We start from the raw sequence: 16,907 nt of genomic DNA, 5'->3' as shown, positions 1-16,907 counted from the left end.
GGGAAGCCCCCCCAAGGACTTTGGGACTACCATGCCCTTGCTATGTGTCCTCAGCAAGGCCCTTCTGGAACTTCATAGCCTTAGAGGGAGTCCAAGTGGGCACCAGCTTACAGTGAATTTCGTTTATAAGTAAGAATGTTCCAGAATTTGTACGCAGACAGGGGATAGCTCATTCCTTTGTCACACATTTACTGGATCTAGAAAGACTAGAGACATATTAATATAGCAAGAGTGCAAGTTCAGTAGGAAAACACAGCTGTCTGACGTTATTTTTCAGCAGGATCTGTATAAAACAATACTATGTATTTTCTCAAACACTGACGCAGTGAAATCTCCTAGCTCTTTTGTGTTCCCACAAATGGATGTGAGCGGGAGCAATGTCTTGTACAGTCAGATTCTTAAAACAAGTTTGTGTCAAAATGACATGCATGCACCCGGTCTGTTTCTGCCTACAACTCAAAGCTATACAGACACTGTCAACTAGGAACCTCTCCATGAAGGTTTTTACCCCTAAGAGTACTCTACTTAGAGTTGCAATTTCGTTACTGTCTGTGTCGGCTTGTTAATTAGAATGAAGAGCTCACTCCAGAAGTTGCTCTTGGGAATCCACACATCTAGACATTCTGAATAAACCCAGAACAATTCATACACCTGCCTGAGCTTGACCTACTTGGGACAGGACTTAATTGTATTAAAATATAAGCACAGTGTAAAAGGCAGCTACGTAGTGTAGCTACTACCACTGGGCTGCAAATTTGGAGGGGACCCCAACTGGAGTTAGGGATCAAAATGGCCTTTAGTTTTATCTTTAACACTGCTGTCCCAAAAGGAGAACAGATTTGCCTATTATTTAGGTAATCTAAAATTAACTCCAGAAAGAGTCATGGAGCACCCACTGAGATTCTGAGTGGTAGGTGCACTGAAGGCTGCGAGCTATAAGGAGAACCTTCCCAGTCCTCTGGCCAGTGACCCAAATCTGCCAAATCTAAAGTTCTCAGCAGTGTCTCTGTCTGTGTACAGGGAAGCCCAAAATAGTCTCTTAGAGATGAGACCCAGGGTCCTGGGATCGGCCAAGCCACAGCAAACCAGGGCTGAGTTAAGCTACCGAACTCAAGAATTCCCTCGGTTGTCCAAGAAGGAAAAGCAAATTGCCTTTAACATGAGGGGAGGCTCTGGCTGGACCCACAGCAGCATCCAACAGCAGAAGACAATGAAGCGATGACACAGGGACACACAGCTTAAGCCAACGGGCCTGGAGCGGGCCCCAACACCAGTCAGGTGCGAGAGCTGCAGGCAGCCTCCTCCCAGAAGCAGGAGCCCTTCTTTAGAATGAAACACAGCTAAGAGAGAAATCCAGGGATGAAGGATGTGTCGGCAAAGGCCTGACCGTGGGGATCAGAGCATTTACATAATAGAACACTAAATGCCTACAAGAGTTAGTTTCGGAACAGAACAGGACTGCTTGCTATAAACCAACCCAATGCAGAAGTGACAGTGCATCAAAATTGAGAAGTGCTTTAAAACATGGTAATACATGCTTAAAGAGAAAAACATGACTCCGATCAACTTCACTGCACTCTTGCAGGAAACCATGCCACGCGGTGACACATTTACCTAGAGCTCAACAATACCCTTAGATTCACTTTTTGTTTCCTTTTCCCATTAGTACTTACTGATACTTTATTTTTAAAACAGCTGCTGCCCAACAGATATGGATGGAAACCACATGTTATTTTAAAAGTTGCAGCAGCTATGTTAAAAAAGGAAAAAGAAATAAGTGAAATTAATTTTGATAATATCTTTTATTTAACTCAATATATGCAAAATATTGCTAGTTGAACAGGCAATCTACATTTTTAAATTATCGACATGTTTTATATTCCTTTTTATATTAAGTTTTCCAAATCTAGGGGCACCTATCTGGCTCAGAGCATGTGACTCTTGATCTCGGGGTCATGAGTTCGAGCCCCATGTTGGGCTCAGAGCTGACTTAGCGTACTTTGCACTTATGACACATTTCAATTTGAACCAGCCACATTTCAAGTGGTCAGCAGCTACCCGTGGCTAATGGCTGTGATATTCGATGGGAATGTGATCACCATTTATAAAAGTATGCCTGTTGATCTTTATTCTGTTTCCCTAAAAAGATGTCTAGAATGAGTATCATTTAGGAATAAGTAATAAAAACTTCTAAATGATAGGAGCTGGGATAATTTTTTCACTCTCTTTGCAGTTTGAATCATTTTTATTGAGCAAAATCATTTTAAATTACCTTTAGCAAAAACCGTGACTCTTCTTTAAAAACTAGAAGTACATACCTTGGGACATTAATGGTGGTTATTTCTGAGTGGTGAGACTATTAGTATACATTTGTTTTCTTTTCTGTATATTTTAAATTTCCAAAAAATAAAATAACATGAGATTCAGAGTCGTAGGTATAAATCTCAGTTTGTCACACTGTGTCCCTAGCCCTAGAATTTAGCCTCAGTGTTTTGGGGGACAATTCTAAGAAAGCCCCTCTGAACATCTGAGCTAAAGATTGCTATCTCCCATTATCCTCCATCACTGCCCCCCACTCCAATGATCTTGCGGCAGACTCCTCTGACCTTGCAGCTGGAAATGGCTGTTCCAAGCAGAATCCCCAGGCCAACAAGCAGAGATCACAGCAGATCAGGCTCTCTGCTGCCTGCTACCTCTTTCTAGCTGTGGGACCAGGAGCACATCGCTTACCCTCTTGAAGCATCGGCCTCCATTTATGAGACGGGAACAATAAATACCGCGACCATAGCAAGACTGAATGAGAGCTAATGAGTTCTCAGTGAGGGAAATGCTGTGGCCTGGCCTGCCACACCTCTCAACTAGACCTCCCAGGACGAGTAGGGTCTGGACTGGCCAACAGGAAGGAAGGGCAAACCAGGCTGAGGGAACAGCAGGGCATAAGAGAAGTGGGAAGGCAAAAGCACACTGGACCAAGTGGCCAGAGAAGAGGGTGTGGGTGAAGGAGAAGACAAGAATGGAGACTCAAGTGGGGAGCAGAACATGGGACTAACGGTTCCCTTCTGCCCGCTCAGCCCCATCCCCACGTTAAACAGGTCCTGGCAGTTTCCAGGTGGTGAGACACAGAGGCCCCGTGAACTTCCTCCATATCTTTGGGACGACTCGCAAAGTTGAGAACACCAACCGCCATTACTTGATAAAGACCTATTAATCTTCCTGTGCTCGTCATCAACCCCGCCCCCCACATGCCCTATCCCAAGCCAGCCCCAGCTGCCCCAGGAACCTCGAGCACCCCAACCTGGACGTTTTCGTATCTGTTTGCCCCTTCAAGACTGTAATGAGACCCTGAAGGAAGAGTCTGTGTGTTACTTTTTGGTCTCAGAGCACAGCACAATGTCTGGCACAGAGTCAGCGCTCAATAAATGGTGAATTAACTCAATGACAGGCCAAGGCACTTGACCCATACCCTCCTGTGTTAGGCCTGGTCCTGTGGCACGATCTGTCAGTTGTCCCCCAAATATTCGTTCTCTTCTTCTTCCTTTATTATTAGAGTCCCTGAGTTTTATCAGGGCACAGAGCTGCCAACATAAAGACTATTTCCCAGGCTTCCTGGGAGGTGCAGGCTGTCACAGGACTAAGTTATGGCCAGTGTGATGTGAGCAGAAGTTCTGCATACAGCTTCTCTGCTGGGCCCTCCCAGGGAATGCGCTTACCCTCCAGTTCCTCTTCACCCTACCCCATTAGCTGGAATGAGTCTGTAGCTGGTGGAAAATGGAGCCTCCATTCTGGTCCTCAAGATGGAAGCTATCTACTCAGGATCCCAGAGCGTCACAACATTAGGAACCTTGGTCTCCAACACCCCGGAGCTGCCACTCAGCCCAGAACTGCTTATGATCAATTATCACACTAGAGAGAAACATTGACTTCTACCTTGCTCTTGCTTTAGTCACTGTTCCTCTGACCTTAGTTACAGAGGCCAAACTGTTATCCTAGCTAGAGCTCCCCACTACCAAACAGGCTTTAAGTTGAGAGCTGCTACCTGAGAATACCTTACCAGTCAATACTCATTCCCAGGGTCCCTCATGTCTGGAAGGAATCTCACAGAACCAACTGAGGCCTTTGGTAGAACACCCCTGACGTCACCTCTCCTGTTTCACTGGCTTTGCAGAAATATTTAAACAAAGGACTACAGACAAAGAGAAGTATAAAACTACCACCTTAGTGCTTTGTAGGATTTACCGACTTTTTGTTTCTTGATCTCCTGATACTGGGGGAACATACCAGAGTCTTGCTGCTAAGATGTGCAGAGCACCCAGCTCTATCAGAACAACGGGGGCAGTGGGTTGCTGGGAAAGGCTCAGCTAAGAGGAAGAGGCTTTGCACAGAATGCGGAGACACAGCCCCTTGCCTCATGCGAGTTCCAGTCCCTCAGCACCACCCCTCATGCTGTGGCTCTGCTGGACATGGTAGTTCTGGGTGGTGGAGGAGGAGACAAAGCCTTCACCAAAACATTACAGGTACATGTTTACAAGATGGAAAAGGTGGGGAAAGGTCTTTCAAGCAGCAAAAACAGACTATGCAAAGGCACAACATGGCCTAGATGTTTGGGGAACTCCAAGTAATTTGTTAGAGCTGAACCATGAAGGGCAGAGAGAGGGAGATGGCCATAGTTGGGAGTTTCCTGGCAGGCAGGCAAGGATCAGCTCCTCAGGTCTGAAAGGAGCTGTGCACTCTGAGGAAGAGCTTACAGCCCAATTGGAAATTAGCATGCTGGCTGTAAAATCATTTGTGCAATTTTAAACATTTTCTTTGCTCTCCTTAAAAAAGGTGACTTCCCTACCACTCACTCTCTCAACCAGGAGGCTAAAGATCGGAAAAACATCCAATGAACTCAGGCCGGAGAAATCATACAGAGACTGCAAGGCTCCGTCCTCACGAAGTCATCCTCAGCAGCCCGACCAACGCTCCACTGCTCTTGTTGAGGAATTCAGAGTCCACAAGTGACAAAAGAAACAGAGGTCACCTAGCCAGCTGTTACTGCTCATAGTGTGTGTGCTTACATGCTAGGACAGTGACGTACAAGGGAAAAAAAGGCACCTCGGGCATACAAGAAAATTAATTCTAGCTGGATTAAAGAATTAAATATGAAATAAAAGAGGATAAAAAGATAAAAATAGAACTTTTGCTTTCAGCCTAGATGGAACAAATTTACCCTCCTGGATAAAACAACCACAAACGCAAGATAGAATATATGTTTTTCATATATTGTTTTCATAAATTGTTTTTTACAATTCTCACGACACTGGACGTGGGACCACAGAGAAAAGTGATCCCTGAGAAGCAGGTAGCAAACAAGATGAGCTCTGGGATTTGCCTTGAGAGTTTCCAGCTGCGCCACAGGAGCAGGGAGCCCTTACTTTAGGATTCTGCCTCATGAAAGATTTAAATCTATCTCTCCCCCCATTCATTTGCCTGCTCACACTCATCAGGCACAGAGCAGGGCACATGCAGGCATTCCACACTGCAGAGGGTGAGGCAGGACTGCAAAGTGGGGCCAGGCATGTACTTTCCAGAATGCAAAAGCCCAAGATTACAACACAGGGGACAGAGCTCTGGCCTCAGGTAGCCCCAGGCTTAATACCAGCTCCTCTGCTTGTTAGCTGTGTGGCGATGGCCAAATTAGTTAACCTCTCTGAGCCTTCATTTCCTCACCTGGCTACTGTGAGGCGAAGACATAATGTATGTAATGCAGAGAGTACAAAGCAGGTGCTGAATAGATATGAGTTCCTGTTCCTTTTCCTGCCATTCATTTTGGACTTGGTATTTCCCAGAACGGATATGTTGGATCTAATGAGGTCAGAAAGCACTGTGAGACACAACCCTTGTGCTCAGGAGGCCTGCAGTTCAGTAGGAAGATAAGAATGTTTGCAACATTTATTACTAGACAAGCCATGCCGGGCTCTTCTAAATGCCGTGCAGTGGCCTAAGCATCTTCACAATCCTGTTAGTCCTCCCAACCTCGCTAGGACCTGTCAGCCCCTCCATCTCACAGATGGGGAACCAGGTACAAGAGGGGAAGCAATGCACCAAAGGTCACAGAGCCAGCACATCCCGGAGGTGGGATTTTGAACCCAGGCCGTCTCTCTGCCTGTCACCCCAGCATGAGGACATCAGCTTCTGGAAAAGGGGCTCAGCTTCCCTCCTAACCAGCCATGTGATCCCAGCCAAGGCACTTCATCCTTTTGCTGTGGGGCTGAGCAGCCCATTCCTATGTCCCTTTCCTGCTCCACCTGCTAGGACTCTCGGGACAGGAATAAGGAGGGACTCGGGGGTGCCCAGGGTTCGTTCCACCTTCCCCTCAAGCATTTTTCAGGGTTTAAATGAGGCTGCAGTAACCAGCTCTCCAGTAACTTACATAGAGCTAAAGCCTGAAGCTGAAAAGAGACTACTCCTGGGGACCGTCACTGAGAAGAATATGGGGAATCAGCCCCGGCAGGGCACTCTGGTGCCATGCTTCGTCTCCAAACAGACAGTCCCCCAGTCCCCAAGCTGGCCCAGCTCCATGCCCAGGCTGCTGCAGCCTCCCTGATCCCCCTGAGGAAGGGCTGGGAGCTGTGGTCTTTGCCACTTGAGGTGACCGCCCCTTCCTCCCAGGCTTCTTCCTCATGGGATAAACCACTGACACAGAGAGATCTGATCAGATGAGGAAGAAAAAGCTTAGGGTTTCTACTCTATTCCAGGGAATACTTGATACCAATGCTAAAACAAAAAAAAAAAAAAAAAAAAAAAACCAAAGACCCAAATCTCAACAACTGGGATTTGTCAATTGAGAAGCATTTAGGTCTATTCAAACCATTCCTGCCATGGCAGTGATCCAAGAGGAAAAACAAAGCTCCATTCAAGCAGGGGCCGGTTCTTCGGTTCTTCAGCGTTTCCTCTGCCACCCAGCAGGGACAGCCAGCTTCTCCGTCTCTTGGTCTCAGCAGGACCTCTGTGAATGTCATCCCCTCACTTAGCCACTTCTTGTAAGTCGCAGGTCCCTCAGCACTCGCAGTGCCTATCATCCCCTTTCCCACGAAGGAGTGACAGAAACACAGACACTGTTGGGACAGTGCTGGTAGGAGCATCATCGGTATGAGTGTCCACAGAGGGCAATGTCGATAACGTGATTTATGTACCTAGACCACGTGACCCAGAAAGCCCAGTTTCAGGAACGTCTCCCTACACACAAGCACTCTCCAGCACCGATGGTTACCCCCGGGATGTCTGCCATGTACAGCCCTACTGCTAAAGCAAAGGACAGAACACACCCGTACCATCCTCCCTGGGGACCTGTGAAATGAATCACCCCACATGATGGGACGTAGTGTGTCCATTACACGAAAGAAATGAGTCTACCTGCAGCCCCGTGGTAGCCAGACTATGCACACCGCTCCAGGCCTTCACACCTCCCTGAATCCACGTGCTCTGTGGCCGCTCACCCTGACCCTGGGCTCAGCCACGCGACTTGCTCTGACTGATCAGACAGTAGCGCATCTGATACATACAGAAGCTGGGAAACAGACTTCTCCCTCTGCTTCCTGCTTGCTTCTCTGTGGCCGCCTTGAGCCCATGGCCACACTGGCCTGGATCTAAGAAAGGCCATGGGGGACACAGCAGAGTCGTCTCAGCCAGGCCCCGCCACGTGAGCAAGCCAGCCCAGGGCAGCCAGGTCACGGAGCCACCCTGCAGCTGGCTGCAGACGCGTGAGCGAACCACAGCAAGCCCAGAATCATGACAAATAATAAAAGGTGGCTGTTTTAAGACACTGAAGTTGGGATGGTTTATTACACAGCAATAGATAACAATGTCAGAGAGATAAAAAATACAGTGTGCGGTATGTTACCATGGGGTGTAAAAAGAAAAAAAAAAAAAAAACCAAAAACATGCTTTCTAATAAAGCTCCAGATATGCTGAAGATTACTGAAAGGACCCTCCAGGAAAGTCCTAAGAGAGGCTATGTCCGTGGAAAGGAGCAGGAGGACACAGAGGGGATGTAGGAAGGAAGTTACTTTTCCCTCTTGTATTATTTGATTTTTAGTACTGTGCGCATTCCTTACCTGCACTAAACATTAAGTAGTTAATTTAAAATTTAAAAGGAAAAGAAGATGGCCTGTGTTGGAGTGAGCTCTGACTCCGGAATGCCTTGCCTGGTCTCCCACAGGGGTTGACAAACCTGGCCCATCATCTCAGAGTCAGGGGAGGAGGTCTGAGTCTGTGGTTATGACTGAGAACCTGTCACCCGCCCTCCCTGGGCCACCAGCCTCCCATGTGCACACTCTCCAGGCCCTCCGCATCCTTCCGAGGCTGTGGCAATCTGTCTCACCTGAGGGTGCCTGGACACATTGTACCTCTCTCCCTTCCCCTGCCAAAACCCAGGCATCGCATGAGATGCATTTCCGGGTCACCTTGGAGGAGACCTCCTGCTCCCTCAGCGCGAGCTCCCCACACTCCCCGTGCTCCTCACAGTCACACACCAGCCAGCATCTGGCACGGACAGCACTGAAGGAGAAAAAGGGATCTCTGCCCTTGTGCTGCTTATATTCCAGAAGGGAGACAAACCAGAAAAAGGCCAGCTAGTGGTACGAGATCAGCGGAGAGTTAAAACGAGGACGTAGCAGGGAGTGACCAGGTGGCTACTTGAGGCTGCAGAGTCAGATCAGAGCCAGAGTCTCCCAGGAGTCTGAGTTTGAGACCTGCATGACGAGACAGAGTCAGCCATGCAAAGATCTGAGGGAAGAGCACCCTGGGGTGGGAACACAGCTGGCACATTCAAGGAACAGCAAGAGGGCCGTGTGGCTACGGCAGCGGGGACGGATCAGGGCAGTCAGAGGGCAGCTAAGGGCAGCCATGAACACGCTCGCAGGCTGTGGTCGGCAGGGTGGCTTTCCTCCGAAGCGCACCTGGAAGCCTCTGGAGGGGGCTGGGAGTGTGCAAGTAGGGGTGAAGGGATCCGGTTGAGGTGTGCAAAGACCCTTCCGTCCACTGTGTGGAGAGTGAACTCAGGGCTGAAGAGGAAGAGGCGATGGCAGGGATGGTTGGAAGGTCACTGCCAGGAGTCCGCCGGGGGATGACAGACACTGGGACAAGGGGGCAGAGGTGAGAAAGAAAGAGTGCAGAAAGGGAGAGACAGGCAGAGGGAGGACACAATTTGTAGTAAGAGAAACAAGACTTACTAACGGGTTGGACTGGAGATGTGGCAGGCAGAATACCCCCCACACCCCTGAGATGACTCTGTCCAACTTGCTGGAACCTGTGAGTGGCATAAACCTGTCACGTTACAAGGCAGAAGGGACTTTGGGGGTGTGATTAAGTTACAGACCTTGAGACAGGATGATCCTAGATTATGTGGGTGGGCCTGCCGAGGTGCTTGGAAGGGGGAAGTAGGCGGGTCAGGGTCGGAGGACATGTGGTGGTACAAGCATGTACAGTCACAGAGGAAGCTAAACTGCGGGCTTCACAGAGGGAGGAGGGGCCGAGAGCCAAGGAACGTGGGAGCTGTGGAGGCCGAGAAAGACAAGGGCACGGATCCTCCCCGAGAGCCTCCAGAAGGAAGACAGAGCTGTGGACACTTGAGTTTCGACCCATGAGCTCCATTTCCAACTTCTGACCTCCAGAACTACCAGAGAACACATCTGCTTTATTTTAAGCCAATAAACGTGTGATTACTATTAGTTACAGCAGTGATGGGAAACAAATGCAAGAGGGATGAGGAATGGAGAGGGATTAAAGAGAAATTCTTTTAGCTTTGAGGCGGCACACTAGACTGGATCTTGCCATTTAGTGAGGTGAGCAGAAACAAAACCAAGAGTTCTGTTCTAACTTAAATAACATCTGATACCCAAGTAGACAAGTCAAGTTGGTGGATGGAGGTTGGCATCAAAGCTGGAAGAGAGTGAGTAGAAGGACCCAGTTAAAGAAACCAGGACTGTATTTGTTACAGAAACAGATTAGAAGTTTCCGGAAAGACGGAGTGGCCAAGGCAGCTGGAATATGGAGGAAGATAAGAACACAAACAGAACCGTTGGATTTGGCAATAGGACAGGGTGACCTTGACATGGGAAGTCGGGGGGCGGGGGGGTACCAGCTCAAAGGAGCAGGCCGAGGAGACAATGGTTCTTTGAAGAGGCTTTGCTGAGACAGAGCAGAGAGGCAGGCAGTAAGTCACAGGGATGTGGGCTTAGGGAAGGTTTTTATAGGAGAGTCTAGGGTGTCTGTGAATCCTGGAGGGAATGACCTAGGAAAGAGACAAGGAATTCATCCAGCCTGAAGTCCTGAGGAGGCATGAACAGAGAGATTCTGAGCACAGGTGAAGGGGCTGGAGCCTCCGCAGTGACAGGCAGGAGAGCAGGCACACTTGGTGGTGGGAAACAAGGGGCTTTCCTAACAGCTTCTGGGTCCTCAGTAAAGTTCATACCAGCTCAGGTCCTAGGAGTGACAGCATGGAATTCCAAGAAAAGACCTAAGAAGGGGAAAGAGTACGTGAAAGCAGGGATACGAACATTCCTGAAGCGTGGTAGTGCCTCTGAGGTCACTAGTCATCAAGCGCAAACGACCTATGACATTTGTCTTCTCAGCAGCACACAGGAGCAGGCAGAGAACTGGGTGTCATCAGGGTAGGGCTGCTGCCGAGGAGCAGGATGGAGAAGACAAGGTCATGTCACCCTGCTTCTCATAACCTTCCAGTGGCTCCCCTCTCATGCAAAGTGAAAGCGAAAATCCTTGTACCTTACGCCCTTGGCTCTGACCTCCACCCTGTCCCTCTCACATTCATGCCCCATCTCCAGGAGTCAGCACAAAGCAGGTGCTCTGTAAATATCTCTGAAATGAGCAGATCAATCCATGGATCTTCCTTTCACGGAGAGGACCTAACCAAGTACTAGCCTCTGGACACTCAGCTCTTCCCCCGGGGTGCCTGGCACATGGCTGGGACATGACTGTTGCCAGAGACCAAGCCTTCCTGTTTCTACCTCAGGCCCTCCGTTGTTCCCCCTCTAGTATCTTTGCTCAAATTATGACCCAGTTCCAAGGACCTGCTATTTGGATCTTGACTGAAAGGCAAAGGTGCCATTAGTCAAAAATTAAAGAGCTCAAAGAAATTGGCAGAAACGATACTCTGGGAAAATCTTGGTAGTTCGGAGACCAGGTGTCATGCCAAAGCCTCCTCCCCATGTTCGCACACAGTGCAGAGGCTGGAAAGACAAGATGAGAGAGTAAAATGTGGGAACAGAAGACAATACTTGCTCTGCACTGGCAGAACAGAGAAACATACTGGTTTAACACGCGCACACAGGTGCGCGTGTACAGGCGCACGCACACAGACAGTTCCCCTCAAAAAGCCTTGTTTAATAAGAGAGAAGGTAACTTGAAAGCCATCTTGGAGTTGGTCTGGCCTGTCTCCAGGGCCCAGCAGGGCAGGAAATGACTCTAACAGGGCAGGGGGATGTTATCAGGCCAGCCCAGAAGGCTTGGAAATGGCTCTTTCAGGAAGCCAGTCCCAGACAAGTTGAATGCACACCCACACAGTCAGCAAGCATCTCTTGAAGATTCAAAGTGCTAATCCACGCCCTACCCTCAAAGAGGACAGTGGAGAGGGAGCCAGGGACTAGCGAGTCCTGGCATGGTGGGGTGGAAAGAGGATCAGGCACACTCAGACTGTCAGAAGAGAGGTCCGAGCTGGCTGAGCCTCAGGAATTTCTCCAAGTGAGAGAGGATTTCCCCAAGTGAGGGTCCAGGCAGAAGGGAGACACCACAGCTGGTGTGTGGGGCCAGGCAGAGGCAGGAAGGAGGCTACCACAGGACATGAGGCAGCTGCAGAGGGCATGAGGGACACACAGTCCCAAGGACTCTAGACCCAAGACTCCGTGGAGATCTGACTCCCCTGGCCTGGTGGGCCAGAGAAAGGAAAGGCATGCGCTTGGCATGCCCAGCAATATCATCTCATCAACTCAACACTTCTTTTTTTTTTTTCAAATTTCTTTTCAGCGTAACAGAATTCATTGTTACGCTTGTTTTTACACCACACCCAGTGCTCCATGCAATCCGTGCCCTCCTTAATACCCACCACCAGGCTCCCCCAACCTCCCACCCCCACCCCTTCAAAACCTTCAGATTGTTTTTCAGAGTCCATAGTCTCTCATGGTTCACCTCCCCTTCCAATTTCCCTCAACTCCCTTCTCCTCTCCATCTCAACACTTCCTACTTGAGAATAAAAAGCTGCTTCTTGTTAAGCTTCGAACCTGCAAGGGCCAGAGAAGGCAGTTAGTCAGGGGAGGCAGGCCTCACAGCCAAGGGGCGCTGAGCCAGCCCGAATGTGAGGAGATTGGAGGGACAGGGAGAGGCAGCAGAGAGACCCGGAACCCCTCCCTGGGAAAGGCCACTCGGCAACCATCGACCCTTCAGCTGCACAAGAGACATAGGAAGAGAAGGTCACGGACATCCAGTCAGCCTGAACAGCAATCCATCAGCCAGAACTCGCCCAGAGCCTCAGGCCAGCAGGGCCATCCAGTCACCAGAGACACAGCACCAAGAGTCTCAGTGACTCAGGTGGACATTCCCTCCCCTGGATCCCCGCCGCCCTTGTCCTCTACCATTCCCAGCTCCAAGCACATAGATGCTGGCTCTCCACGCACTAGACTCGAGCATGACCATGGTCTTAATGGCACTGTACTCCAGGTTGTCAGGCAGGGGCTGGCACCCAGCACACACTCACTAGGTGTTTGAGGAGTAAATGAATCTAAGTTGACTCCTCAAGGGCAACACCCAAGCTGTTCTTTGAACAATGAACTGAGCATGTTGGTATGTCAAAGAAGTGCTGTGTGTCAGACATGGTGCTGGAGACGGAGCAATGGGCAAAACAGCAAAAAGCCCTGCCCCTGTGGGGCCAACAGCCCAGTGGTCACGTTCTTTGTGGCGTCCCCAATTTGTGTCCCAGAACCCCCACACAGTAGTACAGAATGAACAGCCGCAGGAGGAGGACTGAGGAGTGTGTCAGACTTGAGCAGAGGCCCCAGGTTTGCACTGACTAGTTCTGGGAGCTGGTTAACGGCGACTGCCATCAGCTTTGGGCCTCAGTCACAATTCAGCATTATGGAAGCCCACCCCAACCCCCGTGCACAGCTCTGCTATCCTCGCTGTTATCGTCACCCAGCCTGCTCATCCCCACACGCCCCCCATCAGGGGCTAAGCATCCATCCAGGCCTTCCTCCCCTGCTGCCACACACAGAACTCCTGATCTGGGCAGCTTCAGATGACTGCTGGTGCCTGAAACTAGCTGCATTATCCCTTGTATTCCTCAGAACAACCTTGGAGCTGGAGAGGGAGGCTCGGGGAGTGGAGGAACACACCCACAGCCAGACAAGCAGTAAGTGCTAGACCCAGGATCTAATCTCATGTCTAACAGGACAGAGCCCACTGCTTTCTCCAGCACCAGGTTCCTTTCCTCATTGCGAAAATGCCTCCATCTGCCCAACAGGGTAAACGACAGTCTTGCTTGCCCAGAGCTGAGGGGGTTCCCAGGACACGGGATTTTCAGTGCTTCAAACTCTCAGGCCAACTGGGACAACGCCACAACTCTGCCCAAGATCCTCCTCCTGGCGCTCTGCAAGGCCTTACCCACTGTCATAAGCACACCCTGCCCTTAGGCCCCAGTAACACAGTGGCACCCTGGGGCATTGTATATAACGCTGTCATTGTTCTGCCCAAGCTACTGGTGACACTGTCCCACCACTTGGACAATCGTGTCTAAAATCTGGTCCTAGAACTTCCTGGGCTACAACCATGATGCTAGTTAACAATCCTGCTTTCTGAACCCCAACCCCACTAAGACCTCCTGAAGCAGGACTCCGGCCCAGCCTAAGAATCTGAGTTGCTAACCAGCCCCAGGTGACTCAGGGGCCCAGAGACTGTGTGACTGCTCTGAGCTATAAGCTTCTTGTGGCTGCTGACCCAATCAGTCTTTTTCTTCTGGTGCAGGCCTCATACACAGGAGGTACTCGTTACATGCTAAAGATTATGGCTAAAGGGACAGCTTCAAACCTGCTCCACCACACAACTCCCCTAAGCCTCTATTTTAAAATGCAGATTTCCAGCCCCTATATTGGCAGGGAGACCACTACCCCACAGAAGTGGTCTGGGAACCCATAATGTGCAGGCTCCCTTAGCTCCGGGCTACTCGGGCAGCATTGGCATCACAGGGAAGCTTGGTCAAGCCTATAGGAGCGCAGGCCCCAGACCTGCTGCATTGGAATCACTAGGAAGGGGGCCCCAGGAGCGGACTTGGTGATTCTTCCATCCGACAAGCTTAGAAAACCATTTATTGGTGTAAAGAATAATGGAACTGGAGTTACAAGTAGGTTGGAATTCAGCTCAGAGAACATCTCCAAACCTCAGTCTACTTACCCCTGATTAAGAATTGTGACCCTTGACCCTGCTCCTCTCCTAGTTGTTGTGATGATTAAATGAACTGAGATCCACGTAAAAGTTCATGCCCAGAACACGACACACGGCAAAAGCTCAAGCAATGAACATTCCCTGCCAGCACAGTTTTAACACCTGCAAAGTCCAGAAAACTAAGGTTTCAGAGAATCAAGTGAGATGCACAAGGTCACTGGGAGGGCAAATGCATGGAGATTCTGACTCCAGGTCTGGCAGGCCTCTGAAAGGACGAAAAAACGTGGGTCCCGCCTCACTCTGGCACTTCCACCTCCACCGCACCTGACGCACCTGCGCAGACAGCCAGGGGCTGCAGCCACACTGGTCGGTTTCCCGGGGCTTGCGTCTGCCCTTCATACAGCATGCGGCGCTCCTCCGACCCGTCTGCCAAACACTGCTCATCCTTGCCTGGGAGCTGATGGCGATGGTTTCGAGAGAGCTCAGAAAACCTCTTCCCTTTCCTTGGCTTCTCAGATGGGAAACACTGGCTTTCACAGAAAGGCCTGCAAGCCTCCGCCACCTGCCAAGCATGAGGTCACCCAGAGGGGCAGGAATCTACCCAAGTGAGGTCACTTGGGAACCAGGGACGAAGGCCATTCCTGATGATGCACCGGTGCCAAGCCGGCGGGGCAGCTGGGGGTGTTCCGAGTAAGCGAGGAGGTGCGCGGGAGGGAAAACCTGTAGCGGCAAGTAGCCACCGGACGCTCACTCGGCGTGGCTTCAACAAGGCATTTTCTGCTCCACATAAATGATGTCCAGACAAGAGCCGCTGCAGGCATGGAGCCACATCCGTCTTGCGTCTCTGCGTTGCCGCGCTCTGAGCGTCAGCCTCGCCGCCACGAGACGGCTGCAGCTCCCCGCCTCAGAAGCCAAGCACCAGTTTCCAAGGGGAGAAGACCACTCCCGTCGCCCGGAAGGCTCGCTTGTTACTACTGAGCAAGAGGAAATCTTCTTCAGAAGCCCCTCCCGCAGCTAAGACCCCTGATGTGTCATTGGCTAGAACTAAGTCACATGCTCAGGCCTCAACCAATCACAGTCAGGGAGCAGCCCCACCAGGGCCCATACCCTCAGTGAAGCACGGCGCACACGAGAAGGGCTGGCAGTTGGACAAAATTGGGGCGCAGCAAGGAGGAAAGGGAACTCAGGTGCAGCACGCTGGATTGACAACCGGGGCCCCTCTGGCGGGCCCCAAGTCACGTGACACCACCAGCCACACAGGTGAACAGCCCTGGTGGGAGCCCAGTCAGGGCTTGTCCTGCGGCCTTCGCTTCCACTTACGAAGGCCCCGGGGCCTGCCCTCCTGAGGCCGCTTCCAGTTGCTCCGAGGCCTCCTGGGGGAGGAGACAAGGCACGAGCCACGACAGGCCACGAGCCACGACAGGCCACGAGCCACGACAGGCCACGAGCCACGACAGGCCACATGGGGAGGAGAAACAGCCCTGAACTGGGAGATGATAAACCCACCACAGTGACCTACACTGAGGGCTTACTCTGTGCAGGCAGCAAGCTAAGCACTATTAGGTGCGGTTTTTTGTTCCTTGTTTTCACATTTGGTCCTTAAAACTGCCCTACACATTTGGCACTATTACTACAGGTTCGTGATCCCTTATGCATAATTTCCCAGATCTAGAACTCTCTAAAAACCAAAACCTGGTTTTGTTTTTGTTAACTTACTGGGCAATAAAACCTCAACTGAACCAACATGAGGCTATTTATAATCTATCTGTCCCTTTGCAAGGCCTGTTTGCATGTTTCGGTGCAGAAAATAGTGGCGTGTTGTTTCATTATGAAGTGCCGCTCCTGGAGCCACTGAGTGTCACATCCTGGCTGGTATAGGCACCATGGTCTGGAAAATTCTGCACTCAGAAACAGAGCTGGCACCAAGAGTTTCAGAAGAGGGATTCTGGATGCATATCACCACTTTACACACAGGGCTTCACAGGTGAAGTTAGGAAGCAGTTAGGAAGTAGCGGTTAGGAAGTTAGGAGTTAGGAAGCAGCAGCAGCTCACTTTGAACTAAGCAACTGCACTCACAAGCTGGAGCTCTGACCCACCCTGCCTGCTTCTGCCACTTTGCCAGCTGGTGGTTTTAAGGGAGGACACTTCTGTGGGCCTATTTTCTCATCTATAAAACGGGGAGCTTACAACCAGATCAGTGGCTTTCAAATGTGTTGCAAAAGCACATTAGGCCTTCCTTCCAAGGAAACCTTAGTAAAAAGTATCACTGTTCCAGTGAGTGAGCCCTGCCTACCCAGCCACCAGGCCCTAATGCATGTTCCCAGAGGGGTTCCTCAACAACACAGTTTGAAAATGGTAGCGTGATCTCTCAGACCAATCTGGTTCTAACACTGTACCCTTGTTCTTTTCTGAGGCAAACATCTTTTTTGGGGAAGGAAGGACAGATGGGAGGAACTTGAACCAGACCATGACAGACGGGT

The 16,907-nt window shown here is 50.4% G+C and overlaps 1 protein-coding gene across 3 annotated transcripts in view; it reads right to left on the bottom strand.

Moving 5' to 3' along the window:
* Positions 1–16,907, bottom strand: part of TTC7B (tetratricopeptide repeat domain 7B) — a 247,450-nt gene that overhangs the window by 224,943 nt on the left and 5,600 nt on the right. The window lies entirely within an intron of this gene.

The sequence above is a fragment of the Mustela lutreola genome, chromosome 7 (assembly GCF_030435805.1).
Source record: "Mustela lutreola isolate mMusLut2 chromosome 7, mMusLut2.pri, whole genome shotgun sequence".
NCBI classification, from domain to species: domain Eukaryota; kingdom Metazoa; phylum Chordata; class Mammalia; order Carnivora; family Mustelidae; genus Mustela; species Mustela lutreola.
The sequence above is the reverse complement of the archived record's forward strand: the minus strand, read 5'-3'. Positions and strand labels throughout refer to the sequence as shown.